Genomic DNA, 6,000 nt, shown 5'->3' with positions numbered 1-6,000 from the left:
ATGTGGGTAGTTTTTGTATGATAATTGGGTTCTGGGTAATTAGTTAATGAGGTTTGATTGCTAAGACAATGACCATTTGAGACCAAAAATTGCATGAACCCTAGGTAAGTGCCGGTGCATTTTGAATTATGCGGCCGCATGCATTTTTATGCGGTCCGCAGTGGAGGCTGTGCGAACGCACTCATTTTCGTGTGGTCCGCAGTCCTCTAAGTTGGGAAACAGGTGAGATCCAATTATGCATCCTCAAACATTATTGTGCGGTCCGTAATGGACCAGAACGAAATAGGATCAAAGGGGACGCCAAGGCCTGCGGACGTCTGCAGGACTACCTCGGGTCTCCACTGGACTGAAGGCAGCAACCTCATTGTGGTCAAAATGCTCCAGTACCGAGATCTACACACAGTGCAGAGTGTAGTATCAGCACAACCGACCACGTGTGTTGGTAAGTGTCGAGCCTAACCTCGGCGAAGTAGTGACGAGGCTAGGACAAGACTACCATATAAACCTGTGCAGTTAAATCATATACGGCAAATAATAACAAGAGTAACTAGCAGTTAAAGATGGGAAGGGGGAACATGCTGCGGGGAATATCAAGTACTAACAGAATTTCAGTAGAGAAGCATAAAGAACACCCTAATTTCATATCAGCAAGAATAAGGAAAACAGTAACAAGTGCACGACATCACCCTTCGTGCTTTTACTCTCGTTCTCACCATAAGAATCAATATTCACTTTTATTCTTTCTTGTTGCGGCATGCAATCCGATCCCAAACATATAATGATGTTGCGGCGTGCAACCCGATCCCAATCATATAATGATGTTGCGGCGTGCAACCCGACCCCACCTGTCCACCCTTATTACTCCTTGTTGCGGCGTGCAACCCGATCCCATATAATATTATTGCGGCGTGTAACCTGATCCCAATATATAAATCAACACCAATTACAAAAGAATCCCGGAAAGGGAATAATAGTATAACAACAAAATCCCGGCAAGGGAAATAATATCATAAGCAATAACATCCCGGCAAGGGAAACAATATCATAAACGATAACCTCCTAGCAAGGGAAACAATATCATATGCAATAACATCCCGGCAAGGGAATCAACAATATATCTCATCTCGTTTCCACAATCACTTCACAATATAAGTCTCAACTTGAGACAACGCTCAACAATGGTCAATTACCAAGAATACTTTCATAAGCCTTGTTCAACGTTTATAATCATCATATTAAGCATGGACAATACATAACGGAGTCACCACAATCATAGTATAAGACTCACGGGCATGTTTGACACCAACATATAGATACTCGTCACCACACCTATACGTCGTACTCAACACTTAACACATAGCAAATAAGACCACAACTCTTATTCCCTCAAGCTAAGGTTAGACCAAACACTTACCTCAATGCCACGAACACAATCAAGCCTCCACTACCATTTTACCTCTCGATTTCACTTCCAATTCGCTTGTATCTAGTCACAATTTACTTAATAACATTAATAAATGCTAAATAAACCAATTCTAATGCATAAAAATAGGTTTTCCCAATGTTTTCCCCAAAAAGTCAAAACCCGACCCCGGGCCCGCTTGGTGAAAACCCGAGGTTCGAACTAAAGCCCGATCATCCATTCACCCACGAACTCAAATATATAATTTGTTTTAAAATCGGACCTCAAATTGAGGTCCAAATCCTCAAAATTTGAAAATCCTAAGTTCTACTCAAAATCACCCAATTTCCCATGAAAAACCCTTGATTTTGAAATGAAATCATGTAAAAAGATGTTATAGATTGAAGGAAATAAGTTAGAAATCACTTACAAATGATTTGGAGAAGAATCTTTCTTTGGAAAATCGCCCAAAAGAGTTTAGGGTTTGAAAGAGTTTGAAAAAAGGACGAAATCCCGTCTGAAATCCCACTTATCAGGTGCAGATGTCGCAATTGCGACCACGGGTTCGCAATTGCGAACCCTTTGAAAATCTATTGTCTTCGCATTTGCGAAGAAACTATCGCATTTGCGACCTCTAGCCCATCTGACAGCCTTCGCATTTGCGAAGAACATCTCGCATTTGCGAGGAAGGATGGCCCTGAGGTCTTCGCATTTGCAAAGTAGAAGCTCGCATTTGCGGTCCCTGAGTACATCGCAATTGCGATGCCTGATCTTGAGATTGCGAGATCAGGGACCTGCAACACTGCTGCAACACATCAGAAATCTCCCTAAGTCCAAAATCACTCCGTAGCCTATCCAAAAGTCACCCGAGCCCTCGGGGCTCCAAACCAATCATGCACGCAAGTCTAAAAATATCATACGGACTTGCTCGTGTGATCAAATCATCAAAATAACATCAAAAACTACGAATTCAACCTCAAATTCATAAAATTACTCAAGAACATTGAAATTTCTATTTTCTCAACTAAATGTCCGATTTATACCAAATGAACTCCGATTCTTACCAAACTTCACAGATTCGACTTAATTATCATTTTAAACCTATACCGGGCCCCGGAACCAAAATACGAGCCTGATACCATCAAGAAAGTGCACCATTTCACTTCTAAAAGCCTTTATATTTACCAGCAAATAATTTTCTTTTAAAAATTCTTTTCTCGGGCTTAGGACCTCAAAATTCAATTCCGGGCATACGCCCAAGTCCCATATTTTACTACCCACCCTATAGGACCGTTCGATCACGGATCCGGGTCTGTTTACCAAGAATATTGACCAAAGTCAACTTTAATTAATTTTAAAGGCCAATTTCCTTATTTTACTTAGATTTCACATAAAAGCTTTCCGAAAATGCGCCCGGACTGCGCCCAAACTGCGCACGCAAATCGAGCTGAGACAAAAAGAGGTTTTTAAGGCCTCGGAACACAGAATTTACTTTCAAAACAAGTGATGACCCACAAATTGTGACTGATCTCTAATGCTTATGTCTTGCAGATAATGGTTCGTTCCCGTGGTAAAAGAGATACACCACAATGGAGGGCAGAACCCTCCCAAGGCCGGGGTCGAGGCAAAAGCAACCTGCCTCTAGCACTCCAAAAATTTATAAGCAAGAAAGCAACAACACATAGAGCCCCTGCCCCTAACACTTCGGAGACCAGTGAGTATGAGGGTAACGCCGTGCAAGCACAGCCGTGAGGCCTAATCATAACAAAGACAACAATTCCCTAGGAGATTTCATTTGGTAGATGAGTCCTCTTCAGCTGACAGTTCATCAGAAGGCTCGGAAGAGGGCAGTCATGAATCTGAACCCTCTTCCTCACATTCTCCCCCCGCTCCAATAAATATAGATGATGATGATAATTTCCTAGATGATGGGAGAGGGGGAGACACTGCAGTGGAAGGGTTAGAGAGGTCAAGGACCAGAGAATTGGGAGGACCGTTTTGTCAGTGCAAATGGCTTTGCAAAGTTCCAGGAATGGTGGCCACAAAGGTCGCTCACTCTTGAGCCAAATTATTTGATGAAAGACCTGAACAAACACAACCCCAATGTACTTAGGCAATTCCAAGAGCAGAAGGGTTGGAGCTGGTTCACCAACAAAGTTCTGGATGCAAATGAGTACCTTGTCAATGAGTTCTACGCAAATGTTGCTCACATCAAGCAGGGAACGAAAGTGACAAAAGTGCAGAATCTGAAGATCCGCTTTGACTCCTGTGCACAGAACACGTTTGTGGGTTTTGATGAAGTTGAGGTAGTGCAATATTTGGAGAAGCTGGCCATGGGTGATACAGCTCGTACGTGGTTGGCTGAGATTCTGGCGATTTCAGGCTCAATGCCTCCGTGGCTCACAGCTGGAGTTCCAATTCTTCAGGCCACCCTAAACGCTAAAGCAAAAGGGTGGCAAGCATTTGTGTGTAGCCGTATTGACCCATGCCTCAATGAAAACATGCTCCCAATTTCCGGTGCAGTTCTGGTGGCCTCAATTATGGCTGGGTATCCGATAACTATTGGTGCAATCATGCCCACCAACATCACTCTAGCTGTCCAGAAGGGTGAGAGATCCTATCCGTACCCAAACTTCCTCACCGAGTATTTCAAGGATCAAGGAGTGGAGTCCAAGCATTACGATACAAGTGTGAAGGCCAAGAAGCCTTTCTCCTGGTACCACCTTCAGGGAGATGACAACCCTAAGTTCAAGGGTAAAGCTACTACCTCCATTGGCCAGTCTGAGGAGCCAGTGGTAGTGGCTACTGATTCAGCTGCCGAGCCTTCCACAGCAACCGGTACTTCCACCGGAACAGCAACCATGCCACCATCGTCATCTACCGGATCTCCTGCCTCTGCCAAACTTTCAGTACCATTACCAGTGCCTGCTTCATCTACATATCCTCAGACTGCGCTGTTAGTCTCCCAGACATTGGCGAGTCTGAACAACTGGATACAGGCAGCTATTACAAAGCTGACTGTTATTTCCAGTGCTGTTGCAGCACAGTCCTCAGCCTCACCAGCCCCAACACAGCCACAGGTACCTCCGTCAGTGGAGGAAGCATTAAAGAAGATTCTGGAAAACCAGAAGACTATTACAAATACTCTAGAGGCACATGGGAAGGTCATTGCAGACTTGACCAAGCAGGTTAAAAAGATGAAAAAGTCTCAAGCTTCAAAGAAGTCCGTGGAGAAGTTGACTAAGGAGGTCGAGAAGATTGCATCTGCAGGGGATTTTCCATTGGATCTGCTCATGGAGACAGCCCCACCAGCAACACAGATAGCACCAGATGCAACAACTGTCCAGTTTGAGGTGCCGATTTCCACTTCCCACACAGTTGAGGAGATGATCTGGATGCTCAGCAACCCAGTTGACCCTCAGCCTGGTGATGATGAGATACAACTTAAGGCTGAGGTTGTTGAGGATCCCATGCAGGCTGAGACCACATAGGGAGTTCTCTTAACTCTCTACCCTTTCCCTGTCCTTATTTTTGTTAAGCATTAGGGAAAATGCTTATTTTTCATTTGGGGGATGGTCTATTCTGATTATTTTGACATTGGGCTGTAATAATTCTGATTCTATTTTCTTTTCATCTTTATTTTCATTAAGTATGTATATACTTTATCCATTTGATATAAATATCCATTCCCCTTATGTATATATTGTCTCCCTAATGTGTATATTCATTTGACTCCGATTTGTATATTCCTTTATCTCGCTTCCTGTAGTTTATTTCATAGCTTCTTTAGTTTTATTTTCTTTAGTATTATAACTTCTTATTTACTTTAGTAGCTTCTTTTTAATTTTCTAACTTCATTTTACAATTTGAGTGATCAATGAGCTTTTGGTTTTCTTAATTCCACAGTTCTTTCCAAAGGTGAACTATGTACGAACCGGGTGGCTCTTCCCGATGATGGATGACGTGACAACCTTCTTAAGGGATTGAGTTCATTTTCTTTTATGTTTTGGTATATATAGTAGTAATGAATAAAAGGGTCTCAAGCATGCTTCACTTGGTACCAACACATTTACCTATGATCATATGGTTAAAATCAAGTTGTTGGAAGAAAATGGCTCTAGTTGTGACTCTTTTGATCTTGTATTGACTTAAGCAGTCATCGAGTGGTTCAAATTGAGCAATTTTTGATTCTCAATCTTAGATAGGGTTGTTGTGGGAACTCGACTCTATTATCTTTAGCAATCCAGAAGCGTGAAAGGTGAGATATTTAGTTGCAAGTCCAAGTACCCGTGCTAATGGTCTAGAACTTGCCCCGAATATTTGTCTAGGAAAAATTCTAAGTGTGGCTTGGCATGAGAAATGTAGGCTCTCCTTGATCCAATTTGAAATTTGAAATCTTCCATGGCCTACCAATGTGATATCCCTAGTCAACCCCTTTGAGCCAAAGCCCTTTTTCTTTCAATAACCACGTTACAAGCCTTAATTCATTTTGTAATGACCCTCTCTTGGCACCCGATCTTTCCTAGCATTCTTGAGAAACAATTGGCAAAAACATAAGATTGGGGGAAAGAAGAGGAGTTTGAAAGTGACGAAAGGTA

Source organism: Nicotiana attenuata, unplaced genomic scaffold, assembly GCF_001879085.1.
Source record: "Nicotiana attenuata strain UT unplaced genomic scaffold, NIATTr2, whole genome shotgun sequence".
In the NCBI taxonomy this organism is placed as follows: Eukaryota; Viridiplantae; Streptophyta; class Magnoliopsida; order Solanales; family Solanaceae; genus Nicotiana; species Nicotiana attenuata.
The sequence above is the reverse complement of the archived record's forward strand: the minus strand, read 5'-3'. Positions refer to the sequence as shown.